Source organism: Phalangium opilio, unplaced genomic scaffold (assembly GCF_054372755.1).
Source record: "Phalangium opilio isolate 3A_F unplaced genomic scaffold, DU_Popi_V2 ptg000021l_1, whole genome shotgun sequence".
Lineage (NCBI taxonomy): Eukaryota > Metazoa > Arthropoda > Arachnida > Opiliones > Phalangiidae > Phalangium > Phalangium opilio.
In genome coordinates, this window is record NW_028324153.1 from 4,609,606 (window position 1) to 4,624,749 (window position 15,144).

Genomic DNA, 15,144 nt, shown 5'->3' on the forward strand with positions numbered 1-15,144 from the left:
ATCAAATGAGTTAGAAAGCTGGAAGTTGGAGGACTTCCTAGGATTAACACTGTGCCCTTGAGGTGCAAATATGAGTGGTGTACTATTCCCCAGTACCGAGTTAAGAGGGGGTTAAAATGAGGCTGAAATGTTTCGGCTAATGGCCAAGTCAGAAAAACATTCTTGAGAAGTTTTAAGTCGAATAAAATGTTGGTTCACCTGGAGATAATAACTTGGCCGTATTTTAGATCTCACTTCTTTTTACGGCCAAACAACTTGGCATATTTTTACAGAGATGTTTTTGGTGAGATTTCACTCCTTTTTTGTACGTGCATGTTCTTGTAGATTTATAGAAGTAGGATTATGAAGTGAAATAAACATTTGTATTTTTAGATTTTTATTTGTTCTTTCCAAGAGTTTTACTTGGCTTTGCCTTTTTCAACTTTTTTGCATTCAACTTTCTTTCTTTTTCTCAGGCTGTGATAATTGTTAACCGTATTTCTATTCGAAGAACACAATATTGTGGCAAGTAACACTTTTAATCAACAGAATAGATTTAAGAAAAACTAAATGAATCAAAACACGCTTAGAACCATTTCAGATGAAATGAAAAGGAAATGAGTAAAAAATTTAATTACTAAAACATTATGTAAAAAACATAAATTTTGCAATAATACGAAAGAATCATATTGGTAAAAAATATTAATATTAAAAGACGAAAAAATTGAATTATAATGTCCTATTACGAGGGGATATAAATTATAAAACCCCCATTTCAGGGGCTAACAGGGGAAAATTCCCGCTTTTGGGACTTTTTCCTTTCTTTGTATGCTAAGTCCTACTTGTATGCCAAATTTTATCATTCCCGCAACATCGGAAGTGCCCTAGAGGTTTAGATGATGACTCTTATTTTAAACCCCCATTTCAGGGGCTAAAAGGGGGAAACTCCCGCTTTTGGGACTTTTCCCTTTGCTTGTATGCTTAGTGGTACAAGTATGCCAAATTTCATCATTTTAGCACCACCGGAAATGCCCTAGAGGTTTAGATGATGACTCTAATTTTAAACCCCCATTCCAGGGACTAAAAGGGGGAAACTCCCGCTTTTGGGACTTTTCCCTTTGCTTGTATGCTTAGTGGTACAAGTATGCCAAATTTCATCATTCTAGCACCACCGGAAATGCCCTAGAGGTTTAGATGATGACTCTAATTTTAAACCCCCATTTCAGGGGCTAAAAGGGGGAAACTCCCGCTTTTGGGACTTTTCCCTTTGCTTGTATGCTTAGTGGTACAAGTATGCCAAATTTCATCATTCTAGCACCACCGGAAATGCCCTAGAGGTTTAGATGATGACTCTAATTTTAAACCCCCATTTCAGGGGCTAAAAGGGGGAAACTCCCGCTTTTGGGACTTTTCCCTTTGCTTGTATGCTTAGTGGTACAAGTATGCCAAATTTCATCATTCTAGCACCACCGGAAATGCCCTAGAGGTTTTGATGATGTGTCAGTCAGTCAGTCAGTCAGTCAGTCAGTCTCATAATGTGTCATTTTCACATAGGATTATCACAGAAACCAAATGAGTTAGAAAGCTGGAAGTTGGAGGACTTCCTAGGATTAACACTGTGCCCTTGAGGTGCAAATATGAGTGGTGTACTATTCCCCAGTACCGAGTTAAGAGGGGGTTAAAATGAGGCTGAAATGTTTCGGCTAATGGCCAAGTCAGAAAAACATTCTTGAGAAGTTTTAAGTCGAATAAAATGTTGGTTCACCTGGAGATAATAACTTGGCCGTATTTTAGATCTCACTTCTTTTTACGGCCAAACAACTTGGCATATTTTTACAGAGATGTTTTTGGTGAGATTTCACTCCTTTTTTGTACGGGAGTGAGGCTGATGCGATAACCGCTACACTAAAGATATGTTATTATTTTTAATCGAAAGAACAGGGTCAAGTAATTAAGCAATACGTGAACAAACAAACCCCTCCATAGGAAACGCATTAGACTATATTTTGCAGGCTCGTAAATCTGTTTCTACTGTAGATACGGGGATGTCCTTTGAGTATGTTATAGTCCAATTTGTCCCGCATCTAACCATACTAAAAACATTGAGCTACGACAAACAGTAGTCGAGTAATTAAGCTAATCGTAAACAAACAAACCCCTCCATAGGAAATCCATTAGACTAAATTCTGGAGGCTCGTAATTCTGGTTCTACCAGAGATACGGGGATGTAAATAATGTGACCTTGACACAAATGTTCGGATAATTATAAAAAAAAACTTCGCGGTTTCGAACCTGTGGCCTTCCGGGAGTGAGGCGGATGCGATAACCGCTACACTAAAGATATGTTATTATTTTTAATCGAAAGAACAGGTTCAAGTAATTAAGCAATACATGAACAAACAAACCCCTCCATAGAAAATGCATTAGACTATATTTGCAGGCTCGTAACTCTGTTTCTACTGTAGATACGGCGAGGTCCTTTGAGTATGTTATATTCCAATTTGTCCCCCATCTAACCATACTAAAAACATTGAGCTACGAAAAACAGGGGCCGAGTAATTAAGCTAAACGTAAAAAAACAACCCGTCCAAAGGAAATGCATTAGACTATGCTTTGCAGGCCCATAACTCTGTGTTTACTAGTGATACGGGGATGTCCTTAGGATATGTTATAGTCCAAATTGTCCCCCATCTAACTATACTAAAAACATTGAGCTACGACAAACAGGGGCCGAGATATTAAGCAAAATGTTCGTCAACTTTGGTATCGTCTCACTTATTTTTATTATGTTACTTATGATTTTTGCACTAAACTTTGGAGGCTCATAACTCTTGTTCTACAAGAGATACTGGGATCTCCTTTGGATATGTTATAGTACTCTTTGCTCCCCATACAAGGATAATTTAAACTTGAGGCTACCTCAATATCGTCGTCAACTTATTTTTTGTCTCACTTATTGTTAGAAGGTTACTTTTGATTTTTGAAAATAAAGTTTGCAGGCTCGTAACTCTGGTTCTACCAGAGATACGGGGATGTAAATAATGTGACCTTGACACAAATGTTCGGATAATTATAAAGGTCTTTGCATGTTCCAAGCAAAAAAAAAACTTCGCGGTTTCGAACCTGTGGCCTTCCGGGAGTGAGGCGGATGCGATAACCGTTACACTAAAGATATGTTATTATTTTTAATTGAAAGAACAGGGTCAAGTAATTAAGCAATACGTGAACAAACAAACCCCTCCATAGAAAATGCATTAGACTATACTTTGCAGGCCCATAACTCTGTGTCTACTAGAGATACCGGGATGTCCTTAGGATATGTTATAGTCCAATTTGCCCTTCATCTAAATATACTAAAAACTTTGGGCTACGTAAACAGGGGCCGAGTACTTAAGCAAAACGTAAAGAAACAAACCCCCTCCATAGGAAATGAGTTAGACTATATTTTGCAGGCTCGTAACTCTGTTTCTACTGGAGATACGGGGATGTCCTTTGAGTATTTTATAGTCCAATTTGTCCCCCATCTAACCATACTAAAAACATTGAGCTACGACAAACAGGGGCCGAGTAATTAAGCTAAACGTAAACAAACAACCCGTCCAAAGGAAATGCATTAGACTATGCTTTGCAGGCCCATAACTCTGTGTTTACTAGAGATACGGGGATGTCCTTAGGATACGTTATAGTCCAAATTGTCCCCCATCTAACCATACTAAAAACATTGAGCTACGACAAACAGGGGCCGAGATATTAAGCAAAATGTTCGTCAACTTTGGTATCGTCTCACTTATTTTTATTATGTTACTTATGATTTTTGCACTAAACTTTGGAGGCTCATAACTCTTGTTCTACAAGAGATACTGGGATCTCCTTTGGATATGTTGTAGTACTCTTTGCTCCCCATACAAGGATACTTTAAACTTGAGGCTACCTCAATATCGTCGTCAACTTATTTTTTGTCTCACTTATTGTTAGCAGGTTACTTTTGATTTTTGAAAATAAAGTTTGCAGGCTCGTAACTCTGGTTCTACCAGAGATACGGGGATGTAAATAATGTGACCTTGACACAAATGTTCGGATAATTATAAAGGTCTTTGCATGTTCCAAGCAAAAAAAAAAAAACTTCGCGGTTTCGAACCTGTGGCCTTCCGGGAGTGAGGCGGATGCGATAACCGCTACACTAAAGATATGTTATTATTTTTAATCGAAAGAACAGGTTCAAGTAATTAAGCAATACATGAACAAACAAACCCCTCCATAGAAAATGCATTAGACTATACTTTGCAGGCTCGTATCTCTGTTTCTACTGTAGATACGGCGAGGTCCTTTGAGTATGTTATATTCCAATTTGTCCCCCATCTAACCATACTAAAAACATTGAGCTACGAAAAACAGGGGCCGAGTAATTAAGCTAAACGTAAACAAACAACCCGTCCAAAGGAAATGCATTAGACTATGCTTTGCAGGCCCATAACTCTGTGTTTACTAGAGATACGGGGATGTCCTTAAGCTATGTTATAGTCCAAATTGTCCCCCATCTAACCATACTAAAAACATTGAGCTACGACAAACAGGGGCCGAGTAATTAAGCTAAACGTAAACAAACAACCCGTCCAAAGGAAATGCATTAGACTATAATTTGCAGGCTCGTAACTCTGTTTCCACTGGAGATACGGGGATGTCCTTTGAGTATGTTATAGTCCAATTTGTCCCCCATCTAACCATACTAAAAACATTGAGCTACGACAAACAGGGGCCGAGTAATTAAGCTAAACGTAAACAAACAACCCGTCCTTAGGAAATGCATTAGACTATACTTTGCAGGCCCATAACTCTGTGTCTACTAGAGATACGGGGATGTCCTTAGGACATGTTATAGTCCAAATTGTCGTCCATCTAACCATACTAAAAACATTGAGCTACGACAAACAAGGGCCGAGATATTAAGCAAAATGTTCGTCAACTTTGGTATCGTCTCACTTATTTTTATTATGTTACTTATGATTTTTGCACTAAACTTTGGAGGCTCATAACTCTTGTTCTACAAGAGATACTGGGATCTCCTTTGCAAATGTTATAGTACTCTTTGCTCCCCATACAAGGATACTTTAAACTTGATTCTACCTCAATATCGTCGTCAACTTATTTTTTGTCTCACTTATTGTTAGAAGGTTACTTTTGATTTTTGAAAATAAAGTTTGCAGGCTCGTAACTCTGGTTCTACCAGAGATACGGGGATGTAAATAATGTGACCTTGACACAAATGTTCGGATAATTATAAAGGTCTTTGCATGTTCCAAGCAAAAAAAAAAACTTCGCGGTTTCGAACCTGTGGCCTTCCGGGAGTGAGGCGGATGCGATAACCGTTACACTAAAGATATGTTATTATTTTTAATCGAAAGAACAGGGTCAAATAATTAAGCAATACGTGAACAAACAAACCCCTCCATAGAAAATGCATTAGACTATACTTTGCAGGCTCGTAACTCTGTTTCTACTGTAGATACGGCGAGGTCCTTTGAGTATGTTATATTCCAATTTGTCCCCCATCTAACCATACTAAAAACATTGAGCTACGAAAAACAGGGGCCGAGTAATTAAGCTAAACGTAAACAAACAACCCGTCCAAAGGAAATGCATTAGACTATGCTTTGCAGGCCCATAACTCTGTGTTTACTAGAGATACGGGGATTTCCTTAGGATGTGTTATAGTCCAAATTGTCCCCCATCTAACCATACTAAAAACATTGAGCTACGACAAACAGGGGCCGAGATATTAAGCAAAATGTTCGTCAACTTTGGTATCGTCTCACTTATTTTTATTATGTTACTTATGATTTTTGCACTAAACTTTGGAGGCTCATAACTCTTGTTCTACAAGAGATACTGGGATCTCCTTTGGATATGTTATAGTACTCTTTGCTCCCCATACAAGGATACTTTAAACTTGAGGCTACCGCAATATCGTCGTCAACTTACTTTTTGTCTCACTTATTGTTAGAAGGTTACTTTTGATTTTTGAAAATAAACTTTGCAGGCTCGTAACTCTGTTTCTACTGGAGATACGGGGATGTCCTTTGAGTATGTTATAGACCAATATGTCCCCCATCTAGCCATACTAAGAATTAGGGCTACGACAAACAGTAGTCGAGTAATTAAGCTAATCGTAAACAAACAAACCCCTCCGTAGGAAATACATTAGACTAAATTCTGGAGGCTCGTAACTCTGGTTCTACCAGAGATACGGGGATGTAAATAATGTGACCTTGACACAAATGTTCGGATAATTATAAAAAAAAAACTTCGCGGTTTCGAACCTGTGGCCTTCCGGGAGTGACGCGGATGCGATAACCGCTACACTAAAGATATGTTATTATTTTTAATCGAAAGAACAGGGTCAAGTAATTAAGCAATACGTGAACAAACAAACCCCTCCATAGAAAATGCATTAGACTATAGTTTGCAGGCTCGTAACTCTGTTTCTACTGGAGATACGGGGATGTCCTTTGAGTACGTTATAGTCCAATTTGTCCCCCATCTAAGAATACTAAAAACATTGAGCTACGACAAACAGGGGCCGAGTAATTAAGCTAAACGTAAACAAACAACCCGTCCATAGCAAATGCATTAGACTATATTTTGCGGGCCCATAACTCTGTGTCTACTAGAGATACGGGGACGTCCTTAGGATATGTTATAGTCCAAATTGTCCCCCATCTAACCATACTAAAAACATTGAGCTACGACAAACAGGGGCCGAGATATTAAGCAAAATGTTCGTCAACTTTGGTATCGTCTCACTTATTTTTATTATGTTACTTATGATTTTTGCACTAAACTTTGGAGGCTCATAACTCTTGTTCTACAAGAGATACTGGGATCTCCTTTGGATATGTTGTAGTACTCTTTGCTCCCCATACAAGGATACTTTAAACTTGAGGCTACCTCAATATCGTCGTCAACTTATTTTTTGTCTCACTTATTGTTAGCAGGTTACTTTTGATTTTTGAAAATAAAGTTTGCAGGCTCGTAACTCTGGTTCTACCAGAGATACGGGGATGTAAATAATGTGACCTTGACACAAATGTTCGGATAATTATAAAGGTCTTTGCATGTTCCAAGCAAAAAAAAAAAAACTTCGCGGTTTCGAACCTGTGGCCTTCCGGGAGTGAGGCGGATGCGATAACCGCTACACTAAAGATATGTTATTATTTTTAATCGAAAGAACAGGTTCAAGTAATTAAGCAATACATGAACAAACAAACCCCTCCATAGAAAATGCATTAGACTATACTTTGCAGGCTCGTATCTCTGTTTCTACTGTAGATACGGCGAGGTCCTTTGAGTATGTTATATTCCAATTTGTCCCCCATCTAACCATACTAAAAACATTGAGCTACGAAAAACAGGGGCCGAGTAATTAAGCTAAACGTAAACAAACAACCCGTCCAAAGGAAATGCATTAGACTATGCTTTGCAGGCCCATAACTCTGTGTTTACTAGAGATACGGGGATGTCCTTAAGCTATGTTATAGTCCAAATTGTCCCCCATCTAACCATACTAAAAACATTGAGCTACGACAAACAGGGGCCGAGTAATTAAGCTAAACGTAAACAAACAACCCGTCCAAAGGAAATGCATTAGACTATAATTTGCAGGCTCGTAACTCTGTTTCCACTGGAGATACGGGGATGTCCTTTGAGTATGTTATAGTCCAATTTGTCCCCCATCTAACCATACTAAAAACATTGAGCTACGACAAACAGGGGCCGAGTAATTAAGCTAAACGTAAACAAACAACCCGTCCTTAGGAAATGCATTAGACTATACTTTGCAGGCCCATAACTCTGTGTCTACTTGAGATACGGGGATGTCCTTAGGACATGTTATAGTCCAAATTGTCGTCCATCTAACCATACTAAAAACATTGAGCTACGACAAACAAGGGCCGAGATATTAAGCAAAATGTTCGTCAACTTTGGTATCGTCTCACTTATTTTTATTATGTTACTTATGATTTTTGCACTAAACTTTGGAGGCTCATAACTCTTGTTCTACAAGAGATACTGGGATCTCCTTTGCAAATGTTATAGTACTCTTTGCTCCCCATACAAGGATACTTTAAACTTGATTCTACCTCAATATCGTCGTCAACTTATTTTTTGTCTCACTTATTGTTAGAAGGTTACTTTTGATTTTTGAAAATAAAGTTTGCAGGCTCGTAACTCTGGTTCTACCAGAGATACGGGGATGTAAATAATGTGACCTTGACACAAATGTTCGGATAATTATAAAGGTCTTTGCATGTTCCAAGCAAAAAAAAAAAACTTCGCGGTTTCGAACCTGTGGCCTTCCGGGAGTGAGGCGGATGCGATAACCGTTACACTAAAGATATGTTATTATTTTTAATCGAAAGAACAGGGTCAAATAATTAAGCAATACGTGAACAAACAAACCCCTCCATAGAAAATGCATTAGACTATACTTTGCAGGCTCGTAACTCTGTTTCTACTGTAGATACGGCGAGGTCCTTTGAGTATGTTATATTCCAATTTGTCCCCCATCTAACCATACTAAAAACATTGAGCTACGAAAAACAGGGGCCGAGTAATTAAGCTAAACGTAAACAAACAACCCGTCCAAAGGAAATGCATTAGACTATGCTTTGCAGGCCCATAACTCTGTGTTTACTAGAGATACGGGGATTTCCTTAGGATGTGTTATAGTCCAAATTGTCCCCCATCTAACCATACTAAAAACATTGAGCTACGACAAACAGGGGCCGAGATATTAAGCAAAATGTTCGTCAACTTTGGTATCGTCTCACTTATTTTTATTATGTTACTTATGATTTTTGCACTAAACTTTGGAGGCTCATAACTCTTGTTCTACAAGAGATACTGGGATCTCCTTTGGATATGTTATAGTACTCTTTGCTCCCCATACAAGGATACTTTAAACTTGAGGCTACCGCAATATCGTCGTCAACTTACTTTTTGTCTCACTTATTGTTAGAAGGTTACTTTTGATTTTTGAAAATAAACTTTGCAGGCTCGTAACTCTGTTTCTACTGGAGATACGGGGATGTCCTTTGAGTATGTTATAGACCAATATGTCCCCCATCTAGCCATACTAAGAATTAGGGCTACGACAAACAGTAGTCGAGTAATTAAGCTAATCGTAAACAAACAAACCCCTCCGTAGGAAATACATTAGACTAAATTCTGGAGGCTCGTAACTCTGGTTCTACCAGAGATACGGGGATGTAAATAATGTGACCTTGACACAAATGTTCGGATAATTATAAAAAAAAAACTTCGCGGTTTCGAACCTGTGGCCTTCCGGGAGTGACGCGGATGCGATAACCGCTACACTAAAGATATGTTATTATTTTTAATCGAAAGAACAGGGTCAAGTAATTAAGCAATACGTGAACAAACAAACCCCTCCATAGAAAATGCATTAGACTATAGTTTGCAGGCTCGTAACTCTGTTTCTACTGGAGATACGGGGATGTCCTTTGAGTACGTTATAGTCCAATTTGTCCCCCATCTAAGAATACTAAAAACATTGAGCTACGACAAACAGGGGCCGAGTAATTAAGCTAAACGTAAACAAACAACCCGTCCATAGCAAATGCATTAGACTATATTTTGCGGGCCCATAACTCTGTGTCTACTAGAGATACGGGGACGTCCTTAGGATATGTTATAGTCCAAATTGTCCCCCATCTAACCATACTAAAAACATTGAGCTAGGACAAACAGGTTCAGTCAAAGTTTTGCCAAAATACGTGACGATAATTGTTTTCAAAGCTTTTGTGCTGCAATGGTTAGCGCGTTCGGCTGTTAATCGAAAGTTTGGTGGTTCAAGCCTAGCCAGAAGCGGTGTTGTGAAGTCTCTTATGTAACGAAAAAAGTCAAAGTTTTGCCAAAATTCGCGACGATAATTGTTTTTCAAAGCTTCCGTGGTGCAATGATTAGCGCGTTCGGCTGTAAACCGAAGGGTTGTTGGTTTTAGTCCACCCGGGAGCGTTGTTGTGAAGTCTTATAAATAACGTAAAAGTTCAAAGTTTTTCCACAATACCTGAAGATCATTTAATTTCAAAGCTTCCGTGGCGCAATGGTTAGCGCGTACAGCTGTTAACCGAAAGGTTGGTGGTTAGAGCCCAGCCAGAAGCGGGGTTGTGAAGTCTCTGATGTAACGTAAAAATTCAAAGTTTCGCCAAAATATGTGACGATAATTGTTTTTCAAAGCTTCCGTGGCGCAATGGTTAGCGCGTTCGGGTTTTAACCGAAAGGTTGGTGTTTCGAGCCCAGCCAGGAGCGGTGTTGTGAAGTCTCTGATGTAACGTAAAAAGTCAAAGTTTTGCCAAAATACGTGACGATAATTGTTTTCAAAGCTTTTGTGCTGCAATGGTTAGCGCGTTCGGCTGTAAACCGAAGGGTTGTTGGTTTTAGTCCACCCGGGAGCGTTGTTGTGAAGTCTTATAAATAACTTAAAAGTTCAAAGTTTTTCCACAATACCTGAAGATCATTTAATTTCAAAGCTTCCGTGGCGCAATGGTTAGCGCGTACAGCTGTTAACCGAAAGGTTGGTGGTTCGAGCCTAGCCAGAAGCGGGGTTGTGAAGTCTCTGATGTAACGTAAAAAATCAAAGTTTCGCCAAAATATGTGACGATAATTGTTTTTCAAAGCTTCCGTGGCGCAATGGTTAGCGCGTTCGGGTTTTAACCGAAAGGTTGGTGGTTCGAGCCCAGCCAGGAGCGGTGTTGTGAAGTCTCTGATGTAACGTAAAAAGTCAAAGTTTTGCCAAAATACGTGACGATTATTGTTCTTCAAAGCTTCCGTGGTGCAATGGTTAGCGCGTTCGGCTGTTAATCGAAAGTTTGGTGGTTCAAGCCCAGCCAGAAGCGGTGTTGTGAAGTCTCTTATGTAACGAAAAAAGTCAAAGTTTTGCCAAAATACGTGACGATTGTCGTTCTTCAAAGCTTCCGTGGTGCAATGGTTAGCGCGTACAGCTGTTAACCGAAAGGTTGGTGGTTCGAGCCCAGCCAGAAGCGGGGTTGTGAAGTCTCTGATGTAACGTAAAAAATCAAAGTTTCGGGTGGACTAAAACCAACAACCTTTCGGTTTACAGCCGAACGCGCTAACCATTGCACCACGGAAGCTTCGAAAAACAATTATCGTCGCGAATTTTGGCAAAACTTGCCTATTTTCGTTACATCAGAGACTTCACAACACCGCTCCTGGCTGGGCTCGAACCACCAACCTTTCGGTTAAAAGCCGAACGCGCTAACCATTGCGCCACGGAAGCTTTGAAAAACTATTATCGTTACATATTTTGGCAAAACTTTGATTTTTTACGTTACATCAGAGACTTCACAACACCGCTTCTGGCTGGGCTCGAACCACCAACCTTTCGGTTAACAGTTGTACGCGCTAACCATTCCGCCACGGAAGCTTTGAAATTAAATGATCTTCAGGTATTGTAGAAAAACTTTGAATTTTTACGTTATTTATAAGTCTTCACAACAACGCTCCCGGGTGGACTAAAACCAACAACCTTTCGGTTTACAGCCGAACGCGCTAACCATTGCACCACGGAAGCTTCGAAAAACAATTATCGTCGCGAATTTTGGCAAAACTTTGACTTTTTTCGTTACATAAGAGACTTCACAACACCGCTTCTGGCTGGGCTTGAACCACCAAACTTTCGATTAACAGCTGAACGCGCTAACCATTGCGCCACGGAAGCTTTGAAAAACAATTATCGTCACATATTTTGTCAAAACTTTGATTTTTTACGTTACATCAGAGACTTCACAACACCGCTTCTGGCTGGGCTCGAACCACCAACCTTTCGGTTAACAGCCGAACGCGCTAACCATTGCACCACGTAAGCTTTGAAAAACAATTATCGTCACATATTTTGGCGAAACTTTGATTTTTTACGTTACATCAGAGACTTCACAACCCCGCTTCTGGCTGGGCTCGAACCACCAACCTTTCGGTTAACAGCTGTACGCGCTAACCATTGCACCACGGAAGCTTTGAAGAACGATAATCGTCACGTATTTTGGCAAAACTTTGACTTTTTTTGTTACATAAGAGACTTCACAACACCGCTTCTGGCTGGGCTTGAACCACCAAACTTTCGATTAACAGCCGAACGCGCTAACCATTGCACCACGGAAGCTTTGAAGAACAATAATCGTCACGTATTTTGGCAAAACTTTGACTTTTTACGTTACATCAGAGACTTCACAACACCGCTCCTGGCTGGGCTCGAACCACCAACCTTTCGGTTAAAACCCGAACGCGCTAACCATTGCGCCACGGAAGCTTTGAAAAACAATTATCGTCACATATTTTGGCGAAACTTTGATTTTTTACGTTACATCAGAGACTTCACAACCCCGCTTCTGGCTGGGCTCGAACCACCAACCTTTCGGTTAACAGCTGTACGCGCTAACCATTGCGCCACGGAAGCTTTGAAATTAAATGATCTTCAGGTATTGTGGAAAAACTTTGAATTTTTACGTTATTTATAAGACTTCACAACAACGCTCCCGGGTGGACTAAAACCAACAACCCTTCGGTTTACAGCCGAACGCGCTAATCATTGCACCACGGAAGCTTTGAAAAACAATTATCGTCGCGAATTTTGGCAAAACTTTGACTTTTTTCGTTACATAAGAGACTTCACAACACCGCTTCTGGCTGGGCTTGAACCACCAAACTTTCGATTAACAGCCGAACGCGCTAACCATTGCAGCACAAAAGCTTTGAAAACAATTATCGTCACGTATTTTGGCAAAACTTTGACTTTTTACGTCACATCAGAGACTTCACAACACCGCTCCTGGCTGGGCTCGAACCACCAACCTTTCGGTTAAAACCCGAACGCGCTAACCATTGCGCCACGGAAGCTTTGAAAAACAATTATCGTCACATATTTTGGCGAAACTTTGATTTTTTACGTTACATCAGAGACTTCACAACCCCGCTTCTGGCTGGGCTCGAACCACCAACCTTTCGGTTAACAGCTGTACGCGCTAACCATTGCACCACGGAAGCTTTGAAGAACGATAATCGTCACGTATTTTGGCAAAACTTTGACTTTTTTTGTTACATAAGAGACTTCACAACACCGCTTCTGGCTGGGCTTGAACCACCAAACTTTCGATTAACAGCCGAACGCGCTAACCATTGCAGCACAAAAGCTTTGAAAACAATTATCGTCACGTATTTTGGCAAAACTTTGACTTTTTACGTCACATCAGAGACTTCACAACACCGCTCCTGGCTGGGCTCGAAACACCAAACTTTCGATTAACAGCCGAACGCGCTAACCATTGCAGCACAAAAGCTTTGAAAACAATTATCGTCACGTATTTTGGCAAAACTTTGACTTTTTTCGTTACATCAGAGACTTCACAACCCCGCTTCTGGCTGGGCTCGAACCACCAACCTTTCGGTTAACAGCTGTACGCACTAACCATTGCACCACGGAAGCTTTGAAGAACGATAATCGTCACGTATTTTGGCAAAACTTTGATTTTTTACGCTACATCAGAGACTTCACAACACCGCTTCTGGCTGGGCTCGAACCACCAACCTTTCGGTTAACAGTTGTACGCGCTAACCATTCCGCCACGGAAGCTTTGAAATTAAATGATCTTCAGGTATTGTAGAAAAACTTTGAATTTTTACGTTATTTATAAGTCTTCACAACAACGCTCCCGGGTGGACTAAAACCAACAACCTTTCGGTTTACAGCCGAACGCGCTAACCATTGCACCACGGAAGCTTCGAAAAACAATTATCGTCGCGAATTTTGGCAAAACTTTGACTTTTTTCGTTACATAAGAGACTTCACAACACCGCTTCTGGCTGGGCTTGAACCACCAAACTTTCGATTAACAGCTGAACGCGCTAACCATTGCGCCACGGAAGCTTTGAAAAACAATTATCGTCACATATTTTGTCAAAACTTTGATTTTTTACGTTACATCAGAGACTTCACAACACCGCTTCTGGCTGGGCTCGAACCACCAACCTTTCGGTTAACAGCCGAACGCGCTAACCATTGCACCACGGAAGCTTTGAAGAACAATAATCGTCACGTACTTTGGCAAAACTTTGACTTTTTACGTTACATCAGAGACTTCACAACACCGCTCCTGGCTGGGCTCGAACCACTAACCTTTCGGTTAAAACCCGAACGCGCTAACCATTGCGCCACGGAAGCTTTGAAAAACAATTATCGTCACATACTTTGGCAAAACTTTGATTTTTTACGCTACATCAGAGACTTCACAACACCGCTTCTGGCTGGGCTCGAACCACCAACCTTTCGGTTAACAGCTGTACGCGCTAACCATTGCGCCACGGAAGCTGTGAAATTAAATAATCTTCAGGTATTGTGGAAAAACTTTGAATTTTTACGTTATTTATAAGACTTCACAACAACGCTCCCGGGTGGACTAAAACCAACAACCCTTCGGTTTACAGCCGAACGCGCTAACCATTGCACCACGGAAGCTTTGAAAAACAATTATCGTCGCGAATTTTGGCAAAACTTTGACTTTTTTCGTTACATCAGAGACTTCACAACACCGCTCCTGGCTGGGCTCGAACCACCAACCTTTCGGTTAACAGCCGAACGCGCTAACCATTGCACCACGGAAGGTTTGAAGAACAATAATTGTCACGTATTTTGGCAAAACTTTGACTTTTTTCGTTACATAAGAGACTTCACAACACCACTTCTGGCTGGGCTTGAACCACCAAACTTTCGATTAACAGCCGAACGCGCTAACCATTGCAGCACAAAAGCTTTGAAAACAATTATCGTCACGTATTTTGGCAAAACTTTGATTTTTACGTCACATCAGAGACTTCACAACACCGCTCCTGGCTGGGCTCGAACCACCAACTTTTCGGTTAACAGCCGAACGCGCTAACCATTGCACCACGGAAGCTTTGAAGAACAATTATCGTCACATACTTTGGCAAAACTTTGATTTTTTATGCTACATCAGAGACTTCACAACACCGCTTCTGGCTGGGCTCGAACCACCAACCTTTCGGTTAACAGCTGTACGCGCTAACCATTGCACCACGGAAGCTTTGAAGAACGATAATCGTCACGTATTTTGG

The 15,144-nt window shown here is 40.5% G+C and overlaps 3 non-coding genes across 3 annotated transcripts; all 3 read right to left on the reverse strand.

Moving 5' to 3' along the window:
- Window positions 1–11,517: 11,517 nt before the first annotated feature.
- Window positions 11,518–11,590, reverse strand: TRNAY-GUA (transfer RNA tyrosine (anticodon GUA)). The gene has a single exon. It is a non-coding gene; the product is annotated as a tRNA-Tyr (tRNA).
- Window positions 11,591–13,719: 2,129 nt separating this feature from the next.
- On the reverse strand, window positions 13,720–13,792 carry TRNAY-GUA (transfer RNA tyrosine (anticodon GUA)). Its single transcript has one exon. It is a non-coding gene; the product is annotated as a tRNA-Tyr (tRNA).
- A 662-nt stretch (window positions 13,793–14,454) lies between these two features.
- TRNAY-GUA (transfer RNA tyrosine (anticodon GUA)) lies at window positions 14,455–14,527 on the reverse strand. Its single transcript has one exon. It is a non-coding gene; the product is annotated as a tRNA-Tyr (tRNA).
- Window positions 14,528–15,144: the final 617 nt, after the last annotated feature.